This window comes from Camelus ferus, chromosome 34 (assembly GCF_009834535.1).
Source record: "Camelus ferus isolate YT-003-E chromosome 34, BCGSAC_Cfer_1.0, whole genome shotgun sequence".
In the NCBI taxonomy this organism is placed as follows: Eukaryota; Metazoa; Chordata; class Mammalia; order Artiodactyla; family Camelidae; genus Camelus; species Camelus ferus.
The window spans coordinates 9,472,131-9,500,008 of NC_045729.1; the positions used below are offsets into that span (position 1 = coordinate 9,472,131).

At 39.8% G+C, this 27,878-nt stretch overlaps 1 protein-coding gene and 1 long non-coding RNA gene across 15 annotated transcripts in view; one reads left to right on the forward strand and one right to left on the reverse strand.

Moving 5' to 3' along the window:
- PLEKHA5 (pleckstrin homology domain containing A5) overlaps positions 1-27,878 on the reverse strand; it is a 211,408-nt gene that overhangs the window by 115,071 nt on the left and 68,459 nt on the right. The window contains exon 1 of one of the 14 annotated variants that reach the window (XM_032473279.1): positions 14,728-14,874. The exons of the other annotated variants lie outside the window; for them this stretch is intronic. The gene's annotated coding sequence lies outside the window, so the exon portion shown is untranslated. Of the gene's footprint in view, positions 1-14,727; positions 14,875-27,878 lie in introns of those variants that run through there. 14 annotated transcript variants of the gene reach the window in all.
- Positions 4,501-27,412, forward strand: LOC116661349. The gene is made up of 4 exons (XR_004317229.1): positions 4,501-4,510; positions 9,874-9,878; positions 18,016-18,024; positions 26,437-27,412. It is a non-coding gene; the product is annotated as an uncharacterized LOC116661349 (long non-coding RNA).

Genomic DNA, 27,878 nt, shown 5'->3' on the forward strand with positions numbered 1-27,878 from the left:
TAAATTAGTCTTTCTATCTAGATTATGACTGTCAATTCATGGTAGGAAGTAAAGCAAGAAACAGAGGTAATCCAGAGCAGTATATATCAAAATGGAACACAAACCTTTTATAGTTGTTTCTAGAAACCAAACAAATCACACACACAACCAAACAGCAGACCCCCCCCACCAACTAAACAACAAACAAAAAACAGTCCTAAGGGATTAAAAATAGAAATATAATCAACAGACTTGTTATTGAGAGATATGATTGCATTTCAAGTTTCAAAATATGATCACATTTTGTGGTATTTTATACTACATCTCACTACACAAATAGTAGTGTCTTTTAAAATGAATAATACTTATTAGTATTTTTAAAATACATAGACATATAGAAGAAAATAGAAGAAAAGAGGCCAATTATTCCAATGCTCAACAGCCTGCTGACATACAGAAATAAATAAATGTATTATGTACACGTGATTTGGTAATTCAAAGCTCATTTAGGCAGAGTGAGAAGTGAAACAACCCATCTGACCCTACCCTCCCAATCCAGGCAATCCTTTCCTATGTTCTGCTTCAGATGCATCAATTTACTGAAATCCCCTCCCTCCCTTTCCCTGGAGTGAAATCAATCATACAACTTTAGATGTATTTTTTTTAATGGAGAAAATATTTTATGGAGAAACATTTCTATTCTACCGCATTTTGGGATCCTGTGACTAAGATCATGAATTATTTTAATACAGGAGAATATGTTGTTATCTCTTGTTCTTGTTTGGTCTTTCCCAAATGAGAATAAAACTTATTTATTTCTCATTCTGCAGTGTCCTTGACAACTAGGTTAAATATTTGGTAGTATTAAAAAGAAAAGTCACGGGTGTCCCCAACTTTTTAATTAAAAAACAAATCAAGAGCTGGGGTTTATGCAGAAATAACAGTTCAGCTATGTGACACTGCAGAAATAAACACCTTGAGAAAAAGTTACTGGTAACCTCTGTTCCAAGTCTCTGCAGAGCACTGTCTCTGATACAGCTAAAATCATGCCACTTGACAATCCCATTTCTCTTTAATTCATGCCCCCACCTCCCAGAGAGGCTACTTTCCTCCTAGTCTCACCAAGTCTTGGCAGATGACTTTACTCTCTAACTTACTGAGATAACCAGCATCGCCTGACATGTGTTCTTTCATGACTACAACCTGCCACCTGTGGCGGTCAGCTTCCAAGACGGCACCCAATGATCCTGAACCAGAACCAGCCAGCTGATCTCAGCAAATTTCTGATCCACACGGGTGTTCACTGTTGTTTTAAACACCGTATTTGGGGATGACCTGTTATGCAGCAATAGGTAACTTAAAGTGATCCATTAATTTTTCTCTAAAGCTTGCCAATATTATTTAAGTTTTCTTAAATGTAAAAGTACTCTTCCCTCGGGTCTTCCATCTTTCTCCTTCTGCCCAACTTCTCTAGAGTCCACACCAACTGTGCTTCTAAAACTGCTTTCTCAAAGGTCAATCAATATGCTCATAATAGCTACATCAATGGTCTCTGTTTTTTTCTCATCCTTTTGAGGTCTATGCAGCTTTTGACGACTGGAAATCTTTATGTCCTTGGCTTCCACGACACTGAATTCTCCTTAAGTTCTGACCCACGCTCTGTTTTCTTCACGTGCTGTATTTTTACTCATGTCCCTTAAACACAGGTACTTCTCCAAAACCCTGATTTCAGTCCCCTTCTTCTTCCCTCAGTAGGCATGGAAGCAACCAGCACAACTGAAACAAATCAGGCACCAGTGTGCTCGGTCCTATGCCAACCGCTTCACACATCACACGTATCATCCCATCCTTGCTCAGCCTCTCCCTCAGCTCCCTGGTGCCTAAATATACTCTACGATGCTGGCCCGGCGACCACTTCAGTTGGATTTACTTTCCTTCCTCAGGAGTGAATGGCATCCAGATACCTTACTCTGTTTCACACTGGGAAACAGCTAAACCAAAATTCCATTATAGCAATTCTATTGACTTTTATGTTTTGCCAAGTTTGCATTTAATGATGTTCTTTAGTTTTGAACTTATTTAATCTTATTTTATTGATCATATTGTCATACCTTTCGCTGTAAGTATTGTAGAAAAAAACCATATAAATGAATCTAATTCATATCAAACTCAATATTATGCAACCTTTTTCTAAGTCATCTTATTTATAAGTTGGGTAGTAATTGTTAAACTATCATTTTACCTTTGGAGATACAAATTCAGTCAGAAAACCAAAACCCAGCACTTCTTTAAGCTATACCGAGATCTGCTAGATGAACTCAGCTCTCCAGTAATGATTGGTTGGAACAGATTTCTTTAAATTTGCTAAATACTTTGACATTTCTTTAAAACTGCTAGATAGATTTTTTAAAGGGGTCTCGGAATAGGACTGGGTCCTCTATGTAGCTTATTAAGACATTTTTCAGGATACGAATATACAGTTGCAAATAAAAAATGCTTTTAGAAATTTCAAATGTAACTTGAAGTGGGGTGGGGTGGATCCAAACTCCTTATATGCAACCTGAATGTGCACACTTGCACACGTGGCTAAAATCTCCGCTGTTAACATGTCAGAGTCCGTACTACCTCGTCTGTCCATTTGCTAGGCAGTACAACACAATAGTTACTCAATGTCTGGATTCTGTTACAACTTCTGTATTATTTATAACTCATAACATATTTTTATATTGCACATTTGGGGGAAAAAAACCACTTTTGGCTACCCTAAACAAACTTAAACTGACAGGGATTCCAAGTATTCAAAAGAAAGCAAGGACTAGTTTCTAAGTAAGCCAATTAAATTCTTGGAGAAAAGGAAAGAAAAGAGGAGGGAAGGGGGGGAGGAAAAGGAAAAGGAAAGGAAAGGAAAGATGCCTGCTTTCAAAGGAAAGCCAGCATCTAGCCCCGTGGAATGATATGATGAACAATTCCCGGTTTCCAGCTCAGATTTAACACCACTTGGCAGGCAACTTTTTAATTAGCTTTTATTCTCCCTTTGGCAGCTACTCTAAAATTTTTTGCCACTCTCCTTTAAGCCACCTATCCAATCCCTCCTGTGTGCCCCCAAGTAAACTTTTGTTGCCCTACAGCTCAAATCTTTAACTGTAGTCATGCCCACGCTTACTTCTTCCTTCAAGCCTTCAGAAGATAAGATGCTGCCCTCCTCCACGGTTCTACATCCTTGATCTGCCTGCCTGCTAACTTCCTTGGGACCTCATCTAACAACTGTTCCTTCTGTTTCCTGCATCTTCAGTCTTCTCTCTACTGGCTCCTATTTCACCAGCTAAAAAACACACTTCAGTCATTTCCACACTTTGACGCATCTTGTCAATGAATTTCTCTTTCCTTTCTTGGCCAAAAGACTAGTTCACACGAGTTGTTTGCACTCCCCTACTCACTTCACTCCTCTACTGACGGTCATCTCACTTCTGTCCTCCCCACCCACTCAGTGAAGGTCGCTGATGTCTTCCCAATGGACAGTGTCAAAGGCTGCTTCTCAGCCATCATCTCGCAGGACGGATGCACAGCACCTGGTACAGTTAATGCTCCCCCTACTGGTTTTCCTACCCTCACTCCTACACCTGCTTCTCCCATGCTGCCCATTTCTTCTAGACATGTGGTTTCCTTTAAGGTTCTATCTTCAACCCTCCTTCATTTACATCCTCCATCCTTAAGTAATTTAATTCACTCCTTATTTAATGACCCCAGTTGTTACTCAGTAACATACTGCTGTTTTAATTAAACCTATGCACTCTAATCTAGTTCTTTGCCCTGATACTCTTCCCTGCTCTGTGCAGCCCTGTATCTAATTTGTGCTCTCTCAGCAAAAGGAATATCCTACCATATTTCAAACTCAAAATGTCCAAACCTCTTTATTCCCAGTTAAACCTGCTTCCTTCCTTAATTTCTCACCTCAAACATAATCCAAATGTTGGACAGCAGTCCCTCCCGTCCCTCTTGCTATCTCCTGCCCCAGCTCATCAAACCCCACGATTCCGCCTCCTTAACACCCACTGCATCTCTCCCCTCTCCCTTTCTGCTGCCATAGTTTGAGATCCTCGTCCCAATTTCAAACATTACAGAATTCATGCCCAACCTGCTCCTCCTCCAATGCACCTCCACACTGCTGCAGCTTTATCTTTCCAACACAACAGATCTGTCCTGTTCTGCTCTCCTATGCACACCCTTCAAAATGGTCCCCAGGGGCTCCTGTGGCTGCCCTCCTCAGCTGCCTGAGCTCCCCCACCAGGTACCTCACCCACCCCTGGGCTCTCACAGCACTGGAGTAACCGTTCCTCAAAGAGCTCGACAAATTTTTGGTCTTGCCAGTCACTCTGTTTTGGGTGCTACCCACCCCTGCTTTTCTGCCTGGCAAATTCTTAATCACCCTTCAAAACCCAACACAGACGTTGTCTGCTCTGGGAAGCCACCCACACTCTCGGATTCCCGGCAGGAGGGATCACTTCCTCACACTCTGCACGCTTCCCTCACGGTCCTCAGTACTTGCCCAGAGGGATCAGTCGCCCATCTTTGGAGATTTAAGTCACCTGTTCCCATGTGTGTTTAATTATTTGACAGAAATTCTCTTTCCAGACCCTATTCCTGTCTACTGGTCAGACTAAGAGCTGTCTGAGGCTCACCAGAATCCAGCACAGGGACCTGGACAGTATCAACACGTTCAGAAGAGGTCTTGAGGTTAGAGAGGAAGAACCTTGCAGTCACACAGATCTGGGCTTAAACTCTGGCTCTGCTGCTTACAAGCTCTGTGAACTTCAAACAAAGAACTGCTCTCAACGTGTTTTCCTGATTCTGAAATGGGGATAACAGCACCTCTCCCAGACACTGCTGTGGGGGTTACATAAGATACAGGCCCTCAGCAACTGCCAACGTGAAGCACGTGAAATGACTGGTGAGTTTATGAACACACTGGTCACATAACATCTCCAAAGTTATAAGTCCTTAAGATTAAAACTAAATATGCGAGCATAGATTAATTTTTTAAAATCTACTTATCAACACATTCACTTAAAAGTAATCGTTTAACAGACATTTTATATTTTTATTAAAACCAAACAAATTCTTTCTCCTTTGTCTTTGGTTGATGGCTACCCCATATTTAAAAATTTTATACCCTTGTAATAGAAAGAAGCATAGAATCACTAATTTCATCTATTTTTCCAAACTCAACATGACTGAAATTCAACTACTTCCTCTATCTTACTACTCAGTAACTCTGGTGCTTCAAAATGAAATTAAAAGGAAAGTGACTGAAAGAGTGAACTAACAGACATTCTAAAATGAGAGGAAAAAAACCATGTAACTTAGACATGGAAAAGTCATTTGAAGTCAGGAGAGCTAGAATTATTCAATTAAAACTGCGTTAAAACTGAACACGCAAAAATGAAAAGCCAGAAAAACATCAATCTTAAAAAAAGATTGTGAATGATTATTTTTTCCTTTCTACTTGTTACATTTTCTAAAATAAGCATGTATCACTTTTTACAATAAAAATTATTTTAAAAAATCTTTTTGAAAATGCTCAAATTAAATGGTCAGTGAAAAGACAGAATTATAACGTTGTGTATTCCACATGACCCCTATCACAGAAGAAAGTCTGTACATGTGGGGGTACACACAGGGAGAAAAGCTGGAAGGCAAGTTCTTGCTTTCTCTGTTTACTGAAATTACCAGTAGTTTTTACAGCCTTTATAGTTTTCTGTATTTTCTAATTTCTTTACAATGACCTAGTATTACTTTTAAAAATAACAGCTTTTTTTGACTCATATACCATAGAATTCAATCATTTAAATTGTATAATTCAACTGATATTCAATTTTAGATATTCACAAAACTGTGCAACTATCACCACAATCAGCTTTAGAACATTTTCATCACCCCGAAAGAAAACCTGCAACCATTAGCAGTCACTCCTCATTACCCCAACTCCCCAGTCCCTGGAACCCTCCAATGTATCTTCTGTCTCTACGGATTGCCCTATTCTGGATATTCCATATAAGTCGAATCATATATGTGGTCCTTGGTGAATGACTTCTTTTATTTAGCATAATATCTTTAAGATTTATTCATGTTGTAGAATGTACCAGGACTTCATTTCTTTTTGTCACCAAGCAATATTCCACTGTATGGATAGAGTACATTTTATTTATCCATTTACGAGTCATCATGTGAGTTGTTTCCACTTTGGGCCTCTTCTGAGTAATGCTGCTTTGTGTGTTCACGTCCATGTTTTGTAACCACATATGTCTTCAAATCTCTTGGATATACACCAAGGAGTGGAACTACCCAGTCACTTGCTGACGCGCTGTTTAACTTCTTGAGGAACTACCAAACTGCTTTTCAAGCCGATGCATCATTGTACCTTCCCACCAGCCAAGGAGGAGAGCTGTAATTCTTCCACATCACTGCCAACATGCGTTACTGCCCATCTTTTTGATTACAGCTATGCCAGTGGATGTGAGGTGAGAGCTCATTATGGATTTGATTTGCATTTCTGTGATCGCGAATGATGTTTAGTATCTTTTCAGGTACTTACTCTTTTTTGGCGAAGCATTTATTCAGATCTTTTGCCCATTTAAAAAACTGAGTTGTCTTTTGATGATTGAGTTGTAGGAGTTTTTTAAAAATGTATTCTAGATATAAGTCTCTTATCAGATATATGATTTGCATAATGTTTTGTATTAATTTACGAAGAGGAAAAAGAACTCCATCTCTCCCAAATATTCAATTAGCAGCACTGTGGGCATGGGGTTCAACATGATAATGACAGTTATAAAACAAGTTAATGTGTGAAGAGCACTTTACAATTTTCCACCTAATTCTAACCCAGATGGTAATAATGGGCCTATCTCTGAAGTCAAGAGTCAAAGGCCAGCAGAGTTCAAGTGACTCACTCAGTCTCTCCTGACTTCGCAATTTTTCTATCACTATTTTTCCACATGTCGTCTTTCTTACTTGTTTTAATGTTCTCTCTCTGCATTGTTTTTAAATTTTTAAACAAATTGTCTTATAATGCTTTTTAGAACAAGGCAGATATGTTTACGCAGAAGTTCCTCCAAGTGCCCCAGCTAAGCAGGATTAAAAATCCCCAAGCCTCTGGGGACTCGGTTCCGCCCTTTGAGATTGTCCAAACCCACTGATAGTGTGACAGGTCTCATAGAAGGAACGGTGCAGCCTGGCAGAGATTTGTGAAGGCTTACATGACAAAGGTGGAAGGTGACTGTCCCAGTGAACCCAGTTTGGTGGTGTTTTATTAGTCCCCTGTGACTACTGTAACAAACTACCATCACACTGGTGGCTTAACACAATAGAAATCTATTCCCAGTTCTGGAGGCCAGAAATCATTTTCACTAAACCGAAATCAAGGTACTGCTGGGGCCACGATCCCTCTGAAAAGAATCAGTTTCTTGCCTCTTCTAGATTATGGTGGCTGCCGGCATTCCTTGGCTTGTTGGCCCCATCATTCCATCTTGTGTGTGTGACCCTTGTGCCTGAAGTCTCCCCCCGACCACCTCCCCTTATAAGGACACTTGTGATTATATTTAGTCTCAGCTCCCATGATCCAGGATAATCTTCCCATCTCAAGGTACAAAATCTTTGCCAAATAAGGTGAACTTCCAGCTTCCAGGGACTAGGATGTGATCAGTGTGCATCCAGGAACTATTATTTAGCTGGGAGAGGGGCTTTTACAAGACCCAAGAACAAAGTCCCAAAGTTGTGAAGGGGCAACTTCCACTATCTTCCTTTCCTTAGACTCACAGTCTAGTTGTTTTAAATACAAAAACTGCTCCTACAGCTACACTCTTCTTTCTATTCCAGCCCTAACACTATCCCCCAACACTGCTAAAAGTCACCATCTTAGTCCCTTGCTCAAGGAGCTTCAATTATTCTTAAGAACAATTTTATACAGAGGAAAACACAATCCAAGATTCAAGTTTGTTATAACAAAAAACACAGGAGGAAAAAGAGAAACTGAACAACAAATTGTTTTCTCTTAAAATTATTTACAAACATATAACTCTAGCATTAAAAGAGGAATTCGGTATTTCATATTAAATCACTTCTCAGCTCCTAAAAATAACTGAAATGTGCAATACAGTCATAATTGTTACATGCACATTACAAGGTTTAAAATGTTAACTATTGTATAATTTTTAAGTATTAGAAAAGGAAAAGGGTACAAGGGGTGCAGGGTCTTCCTACATAAGCCCTAGAAAACATCTGATTTGCCAAGCCTCACGTTAATGTCCACAATGACATTGGTAACTATCAAACATCATTGCTAAAATCTATGAAGAGGTCAACTCTTTGGTTACGGAAAAAATTCTTGCTTCCTTATTAATTAACTCTTTAGGGAAGTGGAGAAAAGGTAGTGAAAATGAGGACGTCTCTGACCAACCAGGAAACAGACATGCTGATTAAGTTTCCTGATCTTCACATCCTCTGCCCTATAATCTCTACTTTTTGGTACAGAAGGGTTTTTGCATTATTTACTAAGATTAAGTTATCCATCTTCCAGATGGGTTTTTTGGCTGGATGATAACTGCTGCGATTCTCCCTTTCTTGCCATAAGCAACTTGGCCTCAAAGGAAAGATATGTTTCTGAAATACACTTAAAAAGTTGCTTTTAGTAGACAGAAATCATACTTTCTCATTGACTCCAACTGTAATTTCAGAGATTTATTCTTAAGGAAAAAGCACAGCTCCAAGAAAAATTTATGCTTGTATCTAAAGCATACCTTCCTTTCTGACAGACAGGAGAAAATGTTCTATCATAGTTCATCTGCACTTGAAAAGAGCCCAAAGATGTGTGCTAGATACCAGACAAGCTATCATCATGGAGGCTGGGAGAAGATCCTGATCCCTAATTCTGAACCTCTTCCACCAGAAATCAGCCCTGCAAAATGATGGTGTTAAATAAGTCACAGATCCTCTGTTCTAGACTTGTGATTTTCTATCTTTACAAAGTAGATCTTAGACTTACCATAACTTTAAAAATGTCAGCTATAAAAAAACTCGGAACACTTGCAGAATTTTACTAACACATGTATTTTTTATTAAAGGTTCTCTAAATTGCATATTCAATGTCTGGTCATTTACAGTGGAGTAAATATGGCTACTAAACCACAAAACACCAATTCTACACTAGGCTTAATAAGAAACCTGGTCTATCTCCGTTCTCAGAAACCAAACGAGACCGACGTCAATCTGCAGAGCATCCTCAGGCTCCTGAGTTGCCCTGGGTAGGTGGGAGTCCTTGCACCCAGATTCAGTTACATTTGTACCCTCTCTACTCAGAATAAATAAGGATTCGAGACCTGCATACTCTTAGGTTAAATTAACCTAATCACAAGAAAACCACAGTTTAAATCAAATTTAGATTTAACAGAGTTATCAGAACAAGAGCCTAAACTACTAACCAAATCAAACTATCAATTTTTCAAAGCAAAATCAAAACAGAGTCACTAAAGTAAGTGGGCCGGCCAGGCAGGCCACCAACAGGTAATTTACCTCCACGTGAGTCTGATGCGTTTCACTGAAGAGGCAGAAGCCTAGAGACTCAAGGAAAGGAAGGGAACAGTGGCCATCCTGTAACCTCCCAGGCAGCATTCAGGTTAGTGGGGAAGAAAAAACGTCAGGAGGAAAGAGAAGAAGTTTACCGATTTGGCTCAGGGCCAGTGGGCTGAAGCGCTGCTGAGGAGGAAGCACTCTTACATCAAAATATAGTACATTGTAATTCAGACCGTTTCAAGGCTCAACACCAAAGACAAACGTGCAGCGGATTTGGCAAGGAGAGCATATGGATGGCGAGTCAATCAAACGAAACAGACATTTTAGACGCTGTAGCCCCTGAGACGGTCCATTTGCATTCTGACATTAAGCTTAACACGGGTGGGAGGAAGATATTTCTGTCTGGAAATGATGTAAGGCTATTGTTATTGCTGCTGTTAAAATGTTCAACTTTTATTCTGACCTATAGTTCTTACTTTTTAGTGCTCAGGCCGATGACACTGGAGGAAATATGGGTTACACAAAACTGAAATGCTCAGAGTGAGTTAGCCAGACTGATCCTTTTTGCATGTGGCTAACTGAAAGTAGCTTTCTCCTGTGATGGGTGCAGCAAAGATCTGGATAAGTGAATCCAAGATTAACAGGGAGAAATAGCAAAAAGAACCCGAGAAACAGAAAGACTGAAATGTGATTCTCAGACTAAATGTTTGAGCTAGAAATGCAAGCAAGTACTTGATAAATGGTTGCCAAGAAGAATCAAGATGAGGAAAGAATCACTTGTCAGGAACTGCAGTCAAGAGAGGCTGACAGCCTGACATGGAGCGGGCCATCTGGGCCCCATCAACACAACACTGAGGGTAAACGCCCATGAAGTGCTGAGGGTTTAGAGACCATCCATTAATGGCCTAATTAAACAGTTAAGTTACGCCAGGCTAGGTTAAGTAATGGGATTACATATATATGTACTTTTGGGTTTTTTTTAAGTATTTTAATTTTTTCTTTTTTTTTTTTTTTTTGGTTAGTGGTGGTACTGGACCAGGACCTCATGCATGCAAGCACACGCTCTACCACTGAGCTATTACCCTCCCCCGCCATATACATGTACTTTTGAAGCACATATCTTAAATCGTTTATGCCTCTGAGCCCTTGTTAAAATAGTTTTATATCGAGTCAGCTAACTGACCTTGAATTTGCCAAAAAGCTGGTGTTAGAAGAAATGCACTAGAGAGAAGCTAGTGAACAATGGCCATGGCCCTAAAGACATAGTATTTGAGGTGTTCTTCCAACACCAACCCTTGCACCCATTCAATCTCTGATAGTTGAACAACCTTGCTCTAGGAGGGCTACGTTGGCCTGGTTTTCACCACATTTTCAAAAGATGGGTTGTAGAGTTCCAGAGTTCTTGGCTCCAAATAATTACAAAATTCTATCATGGTCAACAAAGAATTATTACAGTCCCTATCAACTCATATTATCGGCTCATATGGAGATTACATAATAGAGTCTCATAATTTTAATATGTTTCTTAAACAATAATTGTATGAAAAGGGTTTGTTTTTAAACAAACAGCAAGCCTCGGAAAGTAAAGAACAAAGAAACAAAATATAAGCTCTAAAACAGGTTATCCATTGATATGGATTGAAAAACATGAAAAGGAAAAATTTTAATTCAATAAACATTTATTGAGTGCCAACTCTGTACCAGGCACTGTTGGGTTTCCATTAATTTAAGAGCTCACACTCCATTAAATGTGATTTGATTCATTTACCATTGTTTATAGAGTTATACAAACAAATTTGAGGTATTTCTTTAGCTAAAATATTCATCACTTTGACTACCAGGCTAAACACAGCTGGAACGTAACAGGTATTCAGCAATTACTCTATTTATAAAAGTTGGCTAAGCAACTGAGGCCCTTTTAACATTTTACCATGTGTACATTCTGGTTTAAAAAATATATATATTATTATAAAGAGAGTCCAAGTATATTATTACTTATAAATCAGTATACTTTTGTGAATCTGGTATTTCAAATAGAATATGTAATATTTTGAAAAAAATCATATAGAAAATACGTTAATTGTTTGGGGGGGGAATTAAAGAGACAAACATTCAACGCCTACTTTGTGACTAACATCATGCTAGGTTCTTTTTATAAAATGCAATTCCCGTATATCTGGAAGTATTAAGATTTCTGTTTACTACTGAAAACATGGAAAATACAGAAATGCAGATACTTGCCTACAGTTACAAGTTGTAAAAGCTAGATTGGAATCTAGGCCCACCAGATTACAAATACCAGTTACTTCCCATTACATATCATATTTTAAAAACTAATTTGTTTCTCCATGGGAGTAATCTAGGATTAGCTTTAAGGAATGAAGGAGAGGGGAGGGTATAGCTCAGTGGTAGCATGCATGAGGTCCTGGGTTCAATTCCCAGTACCTCCATTAAATAAACCTAATTACCTCCCTCTCAAAAAAAAAAAAAAAAAAAAAAAAAAGAGAGAGAGAGAGAATGAGAACTTGTGAGAATTATCTAATTTTTTTATTTTACTTGCTCATATGGTGCCTCAAATCCTTCACAGAGTATTCACTGCCTACACTTCTAGCGTTTGGGGTGCTTTCAAAAATGTAATTATAGCTTACATCACTATTACCACCACCAAATTTAATCATACCCTACACATCCCATTTCTATTATAATTCTAATATTGTTTTTCTAAATGCAAAATGAGAAGAGAATTGAGGCAATTTTCTGGAAGATAAATGCAAACCCGTAATTCTTTCATTTCCCCAGATATTTCAATATAAGAAATAAATATTCAGCATTATTAAACATCATTAAAATGTTTACTAAATGTTCAATACCATGTGTTGGTTTTTCTTTTCAAAAGTAAACCATATTCCAGAGGAAAGAAGTTCTTAACATGATGTTAAAGGCCAAGCAGTTGTGTCCTTCTGGCCCCTTATTACCCAAACTTACTTGACCACAGACCCTATTTTCAAGTACCATCACTTGGGATTGTTAAGCACTGCTAAATTTCATAAAAGCTAGGGAAATAAACGCTCCTTAACCGGCAGATGTTAAGTTACATAAGTTAGTACACAAACTTAATGATCTGGAAATGAACAAAATATATGGGTATATGCTTCATCTTCAGAAACCTGGCAGGGAAATCCTTGTCACCAGTAATTTTTCTTTTCATATTCCCCTCTTTTCATTTCCTCAATATTTCTTAAGGTTTTTCTTTAACAGATCTTCTATTATCCATTTATCTTCTACTGAAGATCTAGGAAGACCTATGATTAGAGGTAAAGGACTAAATACATAAGAGAAAACAGTGTAAACTGTCATTTTGCCATGAACATTTCATGATTATTTCATGAGTAAATATGGGGGAAAGAGTTAAAATTTGCAATCCTGTAATTATATAACATACAGGGAAAATGTATTTCTAAAAAATTAGTTTCAGAGACCACAGAGGACTTATACATTTGAAATATTTTTAATTAAGAAAGAAAGCAGTTGATATGACTCTGTAAAAGCAATACTTGCTTGTTTTTTTCCCCATGGCAGCTGTGAGTGACTTATAAACCTTATGAATCTTTGCAACAAGCCAAGAAACCATCTTATTACTTCAGAAACCTTAAATGAACCTCCTCTTTACCATGGTAAAATATTATATTTAAAGTAAGCGGAAATAAACAGGGTGTGTGTGCTGCCCAAGGGCACACAAGTGAGTCAGGTTTTAGAAGTGGGAATAGATTTTTGAGTATTGTCACCTAGTCCTCCTCTCTAACTGCTAATCCTCCCTTCCCATGAATATACAAGCTTAAGTATACGCCCACCTCCTTCACATGTGCCAATCCTGGAAAATGGCATAGTGGGGGCAGTTCTCAAAATAAAGATATTTTAGGAAAGCATCACATAATTGCCTGGCATTTGAAGGCCCTAGGCTTTTAGTATTCTCTTCCTATTCCTCCCACCCCTGCATCGTTTTTCTAGAGCTCCTAACAGCACCCTGTATACCTCAAATTCCCTACCTGACATTTCTGTTGACTCACCAACATGATTTCTCCCCAAGGAAATAAACATGGTAATTTTATGCTTTTTCTTCAAATCTTTAAAAAAAAATACGATTTATCTTGAGCAAGTATGCAACTTTAATTCCTTGATTTATCTCGAGCAGAGTATGCAATTTTAATTCCTAGGAGAATACGCTGAAGATGTGATTGCCAAGTTCATCTATGAAAGTATATCATCAAAATCATGTTCTTTATGAAATAATAACTTATAGCTTTTAAATGTTACTTAATATTATGAGAACATAATATGGAAAAAAATTGCCCTTTTTAACTTCATGGTAAAACATGAAGATGTTGAGTAACAAAAATAATCACAAAACATTCAAATAAGAATATCTTTCTAGCAATCACCATAATATGAGCTCAAGGGAAGTAAGAAGAGACCCAAATGGCAAAACTATTTTTGTGCTCCAACACTTCTGTAGAGCTGACTCAATAACTAAAAACAGAACGAATGCCAAATACGAATCCTGGATAATCATAACATATTTTCAAAATGTTGTCAATCTCCTTTTATCTCAGAGTATTTTAAATGACCGAGTATCTTACAAAGCCAACTTCTTTTTGAACCACCTATTTAACAACATGTACATATCACCACAACATATGGGACCACAACTCTCATTTTCTGTAAAGAATTCTTGCTCTGACACATTACTTTATTAGCTAGAGTTGAAAATTTCTTGCTCTTAGGCTACTACTATATCAGATACAGTTTTAAAATGTGGAAGAAAAAAAATTCTAATTTAATTAAAGTACAAGAACAAAAACGTTGAACTGCCCACGCAGACAAATCCTGAACTCTCTGAGCACATAATTCTGCCAGCGTTACTCAGCACCACGGAGCAAGGGAAATCTGTGGAGAACACTGAGGAATAAATATCATCGTAGCAATTTACGAACTTGTCACCTGAGAAATAGACTGAAGATATTTCAAAAGAGTGAGATTTGGACAGTAGAAACAATTTTCTCCCAATCTCAGCTAAGTTACTTGCTACATGTATCAGCTTAGTACAAAACACGCAGCAGATACGAGGAAAGACAGAGCCTTGCTAGGAATTACAAAACAGAATAAAACAGCCAATTAACTTACCAAACGGCCTTTTGCTAAAAACCTGCATTCTTCTCTTTGTCTCAGGCCTCTGGTTTCCAAAAGACAAATCACATGCTCTCTGAGAGAATGATGACAAAAGGGCCCACCGTTTTCTTTTCTGCTATTTCCACTAGAAGAAAACTGAACCACACTGCAGTCTCCAAGAATAAGTACTTCATGTGAGCATGCTCAGTATCTAATTTAAATGATTTGGTATTTCATCTCAGCTTGCGATGGCCTACTTCCAAACAAACTCGGAGAGCTGCAAACTCAACCAAAGATCGTTAACTGCAATGAACTAAACAGAACCACCAAATGATAACAGATTTGTTTTTAACTTCATGATTTTTGTGGTTCATTTGATTTGATGCAACTGGAAATTATTTCTATACTTTTATTAAAACAAGTTCTTAGGTTTCAATATCTCATTAACTATGTTCACATATGCATCCAAAATCCTGGAATGGACTGGAAATTTCAAAATATCCAGGTTGTGATCCCCCAAAGTAAATCTGACCACTGATAAATAAAGCAAACTATAAGCCGTTCATATCTTACTTTTGAACCTCTTATTCTGTCCTCTTGTCTATTCTCTAAATAAAACCATCTACCGATTATCTGTTAGGATTTTAATTTCTCCTTTGACAATGTTAGTAAATATTAGTAAGCTGAAATATTCAGTATCTTTATTAAAAATGTCTGCTATCTTCAAACTATAGCACATAGCATTTTTCTCACCTACAAGTTATATATTTTATAATAAATTATATTCTTATGTAAAACAGACCTCACCCAAATGTTGACACAGGTTTTAAAAGGACTTAAATTTTTTTTTGCATTTTCAAGAACAATTTTTATCAAAATGCCACACACACACACAAAATTCACCACTTTGCATATGTATGTTTATGTCATCAAATAACTAATTTGTTGAGGGAGTTGCTGCAAAGACCATACAGTTTCGCACGATGGAAATATGGTCAAGAAGCTTATCTTCTGCCCACTGTGATCATTTCAGTCTTCCAGAAACAGAAATCCAGCACAGCACATACAGCGCCTCCAGACCAACCAGACAATTCTCCAACGGTCACTTTCCATTTTCACCTTGGGCAGACGAGCAAAAACAGGAAGTGCATATACACTTGACACACACCCAGCCTGGGACGGCAAACCACTGATAGAGGGGGCTGGCCTGTCTTTCAACGGGTTCTTCTGCTAATTTATGATTCTTCCTTTCTTCGCAACCCTTCTTGGCTACTCCTATCACTTCCCTGTTGTCAACGAGCTGTCCATGCCACCCCCACACACAAATGTCTCATTTTGTGAACAGCAGCCTTGCCCCCTTCCACCCCCACCCCCGAACTAATGTGGAAGGCCTGGGAAAGTACGAAGGCAGAGGAGATAGACAAATTCCACAGCCAAGATAAGGCCCCTCAAAGATGGTGGGACAAGACATTCAAAGGTTCAGAGAGGCTTGTAAAAAATAAAATGTTACAGTTTTTTTTTAAAACCATAGAGAACCATTTGTGGAACCACATTTAATTCCAATATCTTTCTAGACAATAAAAGTGTTCAGTTCAAAGAAAACTGCCAACACACCAGTTTCTTCAGCATTCTACCAAAGCAGCTCCTTCTTGTCGGTCAAGGGAAGTTCAGTAGGCCTAACTGCGAGGTCTGTGGGTGCTGTACGCTACCTCAGCAGTTCCATCTCTAGAGAAAAAGCTCAAGAAATGAAGCCACAAAGAATAAAAGCAATTAATGACGAAGAGTTGTACCACATGCATAAGTCTTGTGTACCGTTAACTCTAGTAAGTTTCGTGTCCTGTGTGCGTGAGGGTGAGGACTCCGTGGAAAGAGTAAGTTACTTGAAGTACTCAAGGAAAGCCCTACGATCCCTGAGTGAGGAAAGTTCTTCCCTGAAAGCGAACACTGTACTTCTGATCTATAAACATTTACTGAGAACACGTTATACACATGAGACATGGTGCGAGGCACTGCACAGTGGAGACAAAATCAAGAAGGACTATCTCTGCCTCTGGAAGAGCTCAGGGACCAGGAGGCCGGGGAACAAGTAACTAAGGTAAGGGCACCATGGCAGAGAGGTACCTTCATGTTCTGGAGAGTCGGTGAACTTCTGTAAATGCCTGGATGAATACTGAGGATCTGGACTGGGGAGGAGAGGGAGGAAAGAGAGGAGAGGGAGGAAAGAGGGGAGAGGGAGGAAAGAGGGGAGAGGGAGGAAAGAGGGGACAGAGAGGTCGGGGCAGGGGGCTGGCAGTGCGGCCGGCAGAGGACCTGGGACCTGGCTTGGGGCCCGGAGAACTTCTGGTGCTGGTGCTGTGCATGCCAGACGGAGCAGATGTCAACACCGGGACGAGAGACAAGAGGAAAGAGAGGCTCATTATTCTGGGATGGTACTTGGAAGCAGACGGCAGGAAGCATTTCACACTCTGGATAACGGAAGAGTCAGGGTCATGTGTTAAAAAGCAGAATGAAGGAGTCAACTTTGGAAAGACAGGAAAATACGAAAACAGGAAAGAGAGGCCCTGATTTCAGCACGCTGCACTGTACGTCCCTTTTCAAACGCACTTCTTGAACTCTTTCGTATCACTCCATGACTCTTCAACCTGAATTTCCTCTCTCCTCTACGTTCCACCTCAGCATTCTGATTTAAATTTGAGGTCGTCTTGTAATTACATGGATCCTTTGATCTTACCTAGAGGGCCTGTTTTTTTTTTTTTCTTTTAAATCTTTCTCACTGAAAAATTGTGCTCTACACTGGAATTTGACGCAACATTGTAAAAGGACTATAACTCAATAAAAAAAGTTAAAAAAAACCTTTCTCTTTCATCACTCATTCTTTAATTCACTTGCTTACCCTTTTCTCTACCTACAAAACCTGATAAAAAGCTTCCCAGATGCTACCCCAGTACGAATGGATGTATCTGTAAAAATTCAACCAGAGATCTAACCTATTTCTATGATGAGTGAGTAACCTCTGAAAACTGCATACAGTTCTAGTGCACATCACTGTGTGTATGCGTGTGAGGGTGGGTGGATCTCTCAGTGACATAGATGTACCTGGCATTCATTTGATGACTAACCACGGGGACGGAAGAGGGGGGGAGCATGGAAATGAACACTCGCACCCTATATTGCAATCTGTGGTTGTTTTGTTTTTTACCAGAGGGTCACATCAGAATCAACTGGGTAGCTAAAAAAACACTCTCGCACACGCATTCAGGCTTCAAAAATCTTTCAATCTGACCATTCCTACATGCCTTTGAGCTTCCTCTGGTTAACAGCCACGGTTTGTACCCACGAGTTTCCAGAGTGAGACGGACACATAAATAATTAAAAGACAATGTTAGACATGGAGAAGGAAGAAGTATGTTACGGGTACAATAATTCTGCATGATCCACAGATCAGTTAACATTTGAGCAGGACTGGCAGGAAAAATGAGCATGTTCAGGTACAAAAAGGTGGATGGATACTTCAGTAGGAGGATACAAAGGAACAACGTGGGCAAGGCATAAAGCCAAGGGCAGGTTCATAACGCAAGGGAAAGGCAGTTCCGTGTGTGGACGGCACAGGGGCGGCAAAGCAGAAAGAGCCCAGCAAGGTGCACGGACAGTTTATGAAAGATTTTTTAAAGTAATCCTAGAGTTTACCAAATACATGAATGAACAAATTGATCACTGCAAGCTTTTCAGAGACATGAAATATTTTTAAATAGTGCAATGACATGGTCTTACTTACGGTTTTAAATATTACGTAGAAAATGGACGGAGGAAGGGAGATTAATGGCCGGGGACTGACTAGTGATATGAGAATTGGAGGGAGATTCAATAGTAGTACAACAAGGGGAAGACTGGAGATGAGACAGTGAAGTTGAGAGATTTTATGGACAGAATCAATAGGATATGGTGCTGGACTGGAAGTAGGGGTCAGACAGATAACTAACTACAAGGATTCTGGTTGAGGCAACCGGGCACAATGAGGCAACTAACTGAGCCAGAGAAGACGGATGCAAAAGACAAGCAGAAGGGCTGCATTTCAGGGAGAGAGTTCGGCACGAGGAGAGAGGACAGGAGGGAGAATCAGCTGAAACAGGTGCACTTCAGCGTCCTGACAGCCACCTGGTGATACTTTAGGTTGAAGGAAATATACAGCTGGGGTTCAAAAAAGAGATCAAGGCCAAAGATACAAATTTATAGAAGAAGAGGGGAAGCCAGATAAAGAACCCGAGAGGGGAGATCAGAATGGCAGAGGCACCCACCACCAGGAGTGATATCGAGGAAACCAAGGAAGGAAACTGCATGGAAGTGGCCAGACTGTCAAGGACAGAACGGTCAAGTAGAATGATGACTGAGAAAGACCAACATTTATCCACCAAACATCACTGCAAACCCTGTGAACATGGTTTTAATAGTACTGCAGGGCTGAAAATCAGCCTGGAGGAGGCTGAGGTGGGACTGGGTCGTCAAGAGGCTTAATAACACCACAGCACTTACTGAGTCCTTATTTTTTGTCCAGCACTGTGCTACAGACTCTACGTGGGTTGTATCATTTGCCCCAAAACAACCTTAGATGATAACTGTATTTAAACTCTCAGGGATGAGAAAATAAAGGCAAAGAGCTTTGTTCACTGTCTTTCCCACTAACACACAGCTGGAAAGTGGTACAGTTGTGCTGTGTTCATACAGCTTGATTCTAGCGTTACGACCTCGCTCTACTTACGCAACCACTAAGGTTCTTTATAAATGAATAAATAAACAAATAAATAAATAGCACTTAGTAGGATGTTTCAGATACATGGTTACATTTAACAGTTACAACATCCCTATGCAATAGATCCTGTTAATATTCTACCTATTGTATAGATCTGGAGACTGAGGCTTGAGAGAATTGCCCAGCCTCACTCAGACAATCAGTACTGGAATTTGGATTCAGATATTGGACCCCCTAAACCCACAATCTGAACGAGATCTATAGGGCAGTTAAGTTTATGAAGGAGGCAGCATTATCGAAAAGGGATTTTCAGTAGCTAAGCAGCGTGGGAAGAGGTGGGGGAAGAAAGGAGAGTAATTGTGAAGAGAGGAATTGACAGTGAGCTAGAAGTACTGAATATGAGGCAAGAAGGACTAAAACATTTTTTTTTTTTTTTTTTTTTAGTTTTACTGAAGTTAAATTTACATTCATAAAGCTCATCCCGGTAATGACTTGTAATAAATTCACAGGTTGCACAACCATTACTGCATCCAGTTTTAGAGCATTTCTATCACCTCTTAAAAATTCCCTCATGCCCTGTTTGCAGTCAATTCCCACTTCCACCCCTAGCCCCAAGCAACAGGCTCTTGAAGATGACAAATAAACCACACATTAGGAACAGCCACAGCCACCACTGTCAACCACTTTCCTCTCTGGGACAAACTGATGACACCTCTCAGTACAACACAGTAAAATCAGTCATGAAATACTGACACTGTGTATCTTGTTGGTGAAAAACGTTTTATATTTTACTGCTTTCTCACTAGGAGATCTTCAGAGGGTATTAAGTAAAAAAAAAAAAAAGAAAAGAAAAAGAAAAAGTAGAAGCATTGTGATTTTTTAAAATATGTGATCTTAATAATTAATACAATTGGGATTTTTTCCCCCCAAACATATAGCAAGAGTGAGCTCAGGCAATGTTCAATGGAAAAAAAAAAGTGACAGGAAGAGTCTCTACAAAATCCGGGACATGTATTTGCAAAAATCTGTGGTAAAGGAATACCTTCTGCATAATAATTTGTTACTGTCTGACAAAAGAAGAATTGTAAATTTAAAAACATATATTCATAAAATAAAGTTAAATATCCAAGTCACTTTTACTGCAGAGATAAACCCTTAGCATCCACTCAGCACGTGGAAAGATAATGAATGATCTAATTATACATTATTTTGGCATTCAAGCTGTTTGTTTCTTGTTATAGACAATGCTCAAAGACTGTAAGAAAATTTCTCGTGCTTTACTAGAAAAACAAAAGCAAGTGCCAAATTTTGCTTCTAAATAAAGATATAAGAGAAAAATATTTTTAAAAATATAGTGTAAATGAAACGAAAAAAGGAGGGTGGTGGGGCAGGACTATTTTCTGCTTTCTACTAAGAGACAGAACAGTCTTTCTTAGGTGTGCCTTCCAGAATAGTCCATTTCTTTCCATGCTGCCTTAAGATTCCTAATCATTTAGTTAAAATATTATCATCAGTGTTACAGAAATTTATAACTTTAAAAAATAATCTGTTCCCTTTTTCATTCATTCATTCATTCATTTTAAATTAAATGTTTTATTTGATAAATCTGAACGTTACATTTTGGAAACTTTGATACGTTTACATTTTGTACTATGATTAGTATTGAAGCAATATTTATCACATTACGTCATTATAGTACAATATTATTGTTTATATTCATGATACTCACAAATATTTACTGAGCATCAACTCTGTGCCAGACGCTATTCTACGTATCAGCCTATGCTCTCACGGAGCTCACGTTCTCATGGGGGAGGAAACTCAGTGAACACAGGTTCCAGGATCCCCCACGGACACCAAAATCTGTGGGGGCTCAAGTTCCTTATAAAATGGCATGGTGTTTGCATATAACCTACCCATATAGTTTAAATTCTCTCTAGATTACTTATAATACTTAATATACATGCTATGTAAATAGTTGCTGGTACAAGACAAATCCAAGTTTTGCTTTTTGGAACTTTCTGGAAATTTTTTCCCCCTGAATATTGTCCACCCGTGGTTGGCTGAATCCAAGGATGCAGAATTGTGGATATGGAGGGCTGACTACAAGAGAGTAGGAAAGCACTAAGGTAAGTGACCGAGTGAATGGATGGATAGCCAAGAGAAGTCCCGAGGAGTAACGTTTAAGCACTGGCTTAAGCAAGGGCAGAGAAGGGGAAGGGGGAAAGAAATCCAGGTACAATGGACAGTGTAACGGCTGTAAGGCTGGCAGACCTGAAGAAAAGGAAGAAGGCCCCAGTGATCAGAGTGGTGGGCGAGGGAACAGTTAAGAGACGAGGTCCACTAGTGTTGGATTTATAAACCAGAGAAGGGACTTTGGATTTTATTCTAAGTGCCATGGAAAGCTGCTCGAAGGCTGTGATATGATGTGACTGACGTGTATGTTTTATGAAGGTGCCTCTGGCTATGGTGTGGAGCATGGATTGTAAAGGGTCAAGAGAAGAAGTGGGAAAAGGTGAGAGGCCACTGGAAATGTCAGGGTGAGAGGTGATGGGGGCACAGATGGGACGTACGGCAGAGACAGAAGTGGGCACATCTGGGATGCCTTCTGGGAGAAGGCAGTATCAACAGGTTCTACTGACAGACTGGAGGTGGGGGCTGGGGGCGGGCAGGTGAAGCAAAGAGAAATTAAGGAGGGTGCAAAGTGGTTTTTTTCTGATTGCGTCCATTAGACACCATATGGGGAGGTCAGTGGGTGGAGAAGTAGGAAAAGGTCTGGTTGGAGATGCAGGTTTATGGGTGACTGCCTTGCAAGTAAACGAGGGGACTGGCAGGAGAACACAGGACACACGCTGTGCCTTCATCAGTCCACAGTGTCTACCACCGGTGCTTGGAAAGCAGTGAAAAACAGATCCTTGCTCTCAGGGAGCTTATACTCTCTCGGAGAACACAAATACATCACAACAATTAAGTAAACTGCACAGTGCGACAGAAGGGGTAAGTGCTATGAAAAAAAGAAAAAGTAGAGGAATCAGGGGCGTGGCCTGAGAGATGGCGCTAAACGAGGTCAGTGTGAGCCTCACTCAGAAGGGGAGGTGTGCACGAAGGGCCAGGAAGAGGGAAGGGGCAGGAATAAGTAAGATCTTCCAAAATAATTGTCATTGGCCTATCTGAAGAATGGCAGTGGACCCGTGTGGCTGACACAGGAGAAAAAGAGCCAGCAAAGGGTGCCCAGAAAAGCAGCGTGAAGCCCAGAAGTGCGTGATGTCACAGAAGCTAAGGGGGAAAGGGCGTCAAGGACCAACTGTGCTGAGGGCTGCCAAGAGGATGAGTGAGACCAGAACATAGAGGTTCTTAACCCTGGAAGCGCAACGTGGAGCCAGCAGAGGAGAGAGCCATCGCTGTGGAAGGGCAGGGAAGGAGGTCCAGCTGGCAGGCGGCACAGTCATTTCTACACTTAGTAAGACAAGCTGTTCTCAGAGCTTTAAACTAAACTCTCGATCTATTGTGGCCACCAAATATGGCTTTAAAATTTTTAATGTCAACATCATCAATCAATTCTGGAGTCCAAAAATCCCATTATGTTTATTTTCTCATTCTATTAATTATAAATCACTCAAAATCACTACCCTAAGCTATTTCTCAAAAAAAAAAAATTTTTTTTTCTGCCAAAAACAGAGAAAAAGAGCTAAAAATTTGTAAGCCAGAGAACAGCAACATGGGAGCAACTGGCTGAGAGTCACTCCAGGTGTTGTGGGTAAATGACTGATCTTTCATTTGCATGAGAATATGGTCAGTAGGTTTCACTGTTCGCATCACATATGAGGAGGAAAGGGGAAACAGAGGCTGCCCACAGTCTCACTGCTGGGAAGTTGAGGGAAGGGTTTAGAAGGGACCCACGTTTTCTCTCCTCTGCCCCCTAGTGTCTCTCTTCTATTCATCCTTAATCTAGAACAAGAGGCAGCCAGGGTAGGTTTGCTTCTTGCTTTGTAAGACATTCTTACTAGCTAGACATGATCATTTTAATTTTATTCTGTCCCGTTCCTCCCTCCTATTCATCTATCCAGCCAACCCATCTTCTATCATTTATAAATATCTATCAGTGTTTACAATATACAAGTAGATACTCGGTACACGAAATCTTACTGCATTTTAGAAAAATTAGTTTTCTTAAAAAAAAAATAAAAAATCTTCCAAAATAAGCATCATCGCTGTATGAAAAGTACAATTAACCAATATATCAACAATGATAGTAAACTGTCATCTTCATTTAAATAAATTACTAAAGACACCAGGAATTAGGTTAGTTATCTTAATATTCTTTTGGAAAAATTATTTCCTGACAGTTTGTGCTGTGGCTCAAATTTTTTCACTACATACATTTAACAATAGATAAGATTTTATGGACCTATGATGAATCAACTCTAAAATCACCTTTATGTGGTAATTCAAAGCATTTTCTTGAAACAGCAAATCCCTAAAAAATTTTTAATCAGTACTGACATAAAATGTCATCTGCTGATAACTGAGCAAAGGAGACTTCTCAGGGATTTTAAGAAAGGGTTACAAGACCTCATGACAGAAACAAAATCCTATTCAAGAAATTAGACTCATTAAAATATCATTCAAGGGCATGTAAAGAACGTAATTATTGCTTTTCAAAATTATCCAGATTGATAGATACACTTCAGTCATCTCAACGAGTGTAGGAAAGTCAAACACCAGATGCTCATTAGGCAAAGTTACATAAACAGCAACAAAGAAAACAAGATGCCAAAAGTCAGAAGGATACTCAATGGGAATGGCTGCATAAATTAAGGTATCTGTACTACGGAACATGTCACCCAGCTGTTAACAACAGGGCAGAACTGTGTGTGTCCCATCCTGGAAGGTGCCGCTCGCTGGTGCATGAACATCGTCTCTAGCAACGGAAGCGGGTGAGAGAACAGTGAATGTTATTAAACAGCATGGGTGAAAGCTACTTTCAGTTTTTACTTTGTACCCTTTTGTGCTAGATAAATTGTTTTGACAACATCTATCAGTTATGTAATTAACAATAAAAAGGGGAAAAAAGGAAATGAGAAAGGGAGAGAAGAGGTGGGTAGAAGGGAAAGCAGAAAGGAAAACCACAAGAGCCAGGAATAAGGGAACAGGTGTGCAGGCGAGCAGTGTGGCGTGGAGATCTGGAGTGAGATGTCCCCAGATTCAAGTCCTGGTCCTGTTACTAAATGTGGGCAAGCTAAGCTTAGTTCTAAGGCTCAGTGTAGCCATGTGCTGAGTGAGGATAACGCTGTTTCTTACCCTCACGGAGTTACTGTGAGCATTACATGAGCTCATTTTTGAAATGAAATGTGTCTGAAACAGTCTAAGTGCCCAATAAATGGTAGCTATTAATTTCACAAAATACGAGAGTAATTTCACCTCTAAATCTCCTCTTCCATACACCACAATCTTAAAGTACATTATATTTGGCATAAATTCTTTTCACTAGTTTAGAAAAGTAGTTTCTAATAATGACCAGAAAGCCAGCCCAGGAGCAGAATATATGAGGCTGGTGCCACCAGAGACGTGTCTCACCCGGGATTTCCTCTCCCCGCTGCACACGAGCGCGAAGCTCCTTGTCCTCACTCATGTGACCCTGAGCACTAAACTTTCTGCTCCTCAACTCTGATTTTTCAATTTGTCTGTGGCATGTCGTTAAGACTGGTAGATACCTGTATCTCTTTGAGTCGCCCTGCAGTGGATGGGTAGAAAGTGGCCATGACTCACGGACATATTCTGAAGACTACATTTTCAGGTTAAAAAATTACACTATAATTGGAAAAACAAAACCATCTGAATAAAAGAGAAGAAGAAGAAGAAGAAGAAGAAACCAAAACTCTAACCATAAACCAGAGCAGATTTCAAAGAAAATAACAACATTCTTAATTTCCCATTCAGAGTAAGAAACTGATTAAAAACTTTAAATTGCTTTCCCACAATAACCTAATTCAGTCAACATAATGTTCACATTTGCTTTTCAAATGTTGGCCTCATGTGTTCCCACATGGGCCCCATGCAAAGCTCACGAATTATCTTAATAAACAAAGTCTTGCCTAATGAAGCATTATTCTTATTCTTGTATCTCAACTATATTGTCCCTCTTCTAATTATTAAAGATTTTTCTTCTAAAAAAATTAAAAACACTTAACATTCCACCTTTTTTGTGTTTAAAAGTTCACTTGCATGCTGCAGTCCTTGGATTTATGCATCTCATCGACACTACAAAACTTAAGCTTGTATTTAAAACTCTAAAGTCTGGAGCAGGGGGTCAACAAACATTCTGCAAAGGGCAGGAAATATTTTAGGCTTTGTGGACCAGTCTTGGTCAAAACTATGACCTCTGCCGTTGCAGTGATAGACAATGTGTAAACAAATGAGTGTGGCTGTGTTCCAATAAAACTTTATTTACGAAACAGGCAGCAGGCTGGATTTTGTCCAAAGGCCACTGTTGCCAACTCTTAATCTAGAGCAATAATTGAGTGAAATGTGTTTGACAGTCTTCTATCTAGTGACACATGTCTCTGACCAGTCAGCTGATGGGTCATTTTACTTACTAACAATTAGTATCACTAGTTTTATTACAAGTAAATTATTCTCTATTCTTGCTAATTTCATTTAGGTTCTTCTCAATATTTAACTAATTTTCCATAATTCTGCCCTTTAAATATAACCTGCTTACCCATTCAGTATTTACATGTTTCCTTTTTCATTAAAAATTCAAGGCAAGGATTAATAAAGATATCCTTTCAAGCAATGGTAGCCAGCCTCTAAGATGGCCAAGGACCCTCATCTCCCGGTACTTACACCTTTGTATACACCCTGAAACCCACCACAGGTTTTTCTCTTGGTCTCTTGGACCAACCAGCCAGTCCCAACTTGCCAGTACTGTGGTCCCCCAGCCCCAGCTTTCAAGCTCTCAGGCACGGAAGGCCCAGCCAATGTCAAACTACAACTTCCTAAGACGCCCTGAGCCAGAACTGCCCAACCCAGCAGCTCCAGGATTCCTGGCTCGCAGGAACAGTGAGTGGATGGTAAGCTAAACTGTAACCCAACCAGATGGCTTCAGATCACCCCAAACCTTAGTACAGTAACCATTCCTTACCATCCACTATGCTACTGGCAGTGCTGACCGCTGCGCTGTGTCTGCTCAGCAGCTCTCAGCGTTAACCTGATACCGGCCGCGAGGACAGCGGTGTGGTGTGCCAGAGCGCCAAGGAGCCTGATTTCTACCCACTGACGCATGACCCATGACAAGAGTGACTCCAAAAAACAATCCTACTTCGCCTCCGATCTCGCCCGTGTGACTCTCCCTGCTGCACAGGGCAGCATGCGTCAACCCTGGTCGGACCCACTGGAGGATAATGAGATGCCATCAGTGGGGTGCTTGCTATCAGCACTTTTAAATTACGACACGGAAGAGAGGGTACGGGTAATTCTTCATTTCAGTTTTACATGAAGAAGTGTATTTGTATGTGGACAGTGGGTCATGCAATATGCATTTCTTGTTGTGCATAACGGTCAAGAAAGTTTAACACCAGTGACATAAAATGCCAAGTATGTGAAACATCCTAGACACTGAGGAGCCAGCATACGCTCCCAGTTCTCACCTCCAGTTCTCATCCTCTGTTCCCCACTGCTCTCCTGGCTGCCTAGTAAGAGCCTGGGCTTCACTGCTCATTCTGTCTTCACACTGGTATTTTAAAATCTGTGTGGAGGCTGGCTCTGGCCAGTTGCTTTTCCCTAACTCCAGTCCTGTCCATCTTGAGGGTTGAGAATAGGGAAGCCCCTTCCCCTTGGGGACACTCCTTTTGAAACATGCTTAGTGCCTGTCTCAAAAGAGTAAAGCACGCGACAAGAGGAGGACCACATGGGAAACGTGGGGTGGCCCCGAGATCACTGGTATTTCTGACTCAATGAATCATCTTCACTTCTCCGCTGTGCTAGAAATAATTAGGTACGCTGGGCCTGTAAGCTGACTTTCAACTCTACAATGTCCCAGCAACAATTATAGTCTCCACCAGGTGGACTTTCAGATTGTTGAGTTATATATGCAGTCGGTAACAGCTCTCTGCTCTTATGACAAGGGCTACAGACAGAAAGTATCTTCAGTGCAGAAGTATCTTCCAGCTCTCTTTTCTGTAGTGCCTGGTACAGGCTTTGTATTAAGCTGACAAATGAATGGGTATTTTTTTTTTAAAGCATTTATTTGGGTAAATAAAAAATAAATTTCTCCAGTCAATGGATAATTCATTTACTCATTTGTAATGCTACAAGAGAAAGGCATTCTTATCCACAAGGACGTTTCCTAGCGTTAAGCTATCATTTCTAGTATGGAAAATACAAATACTACAAAACAGAGCTAAGTGTTTCCTACAAC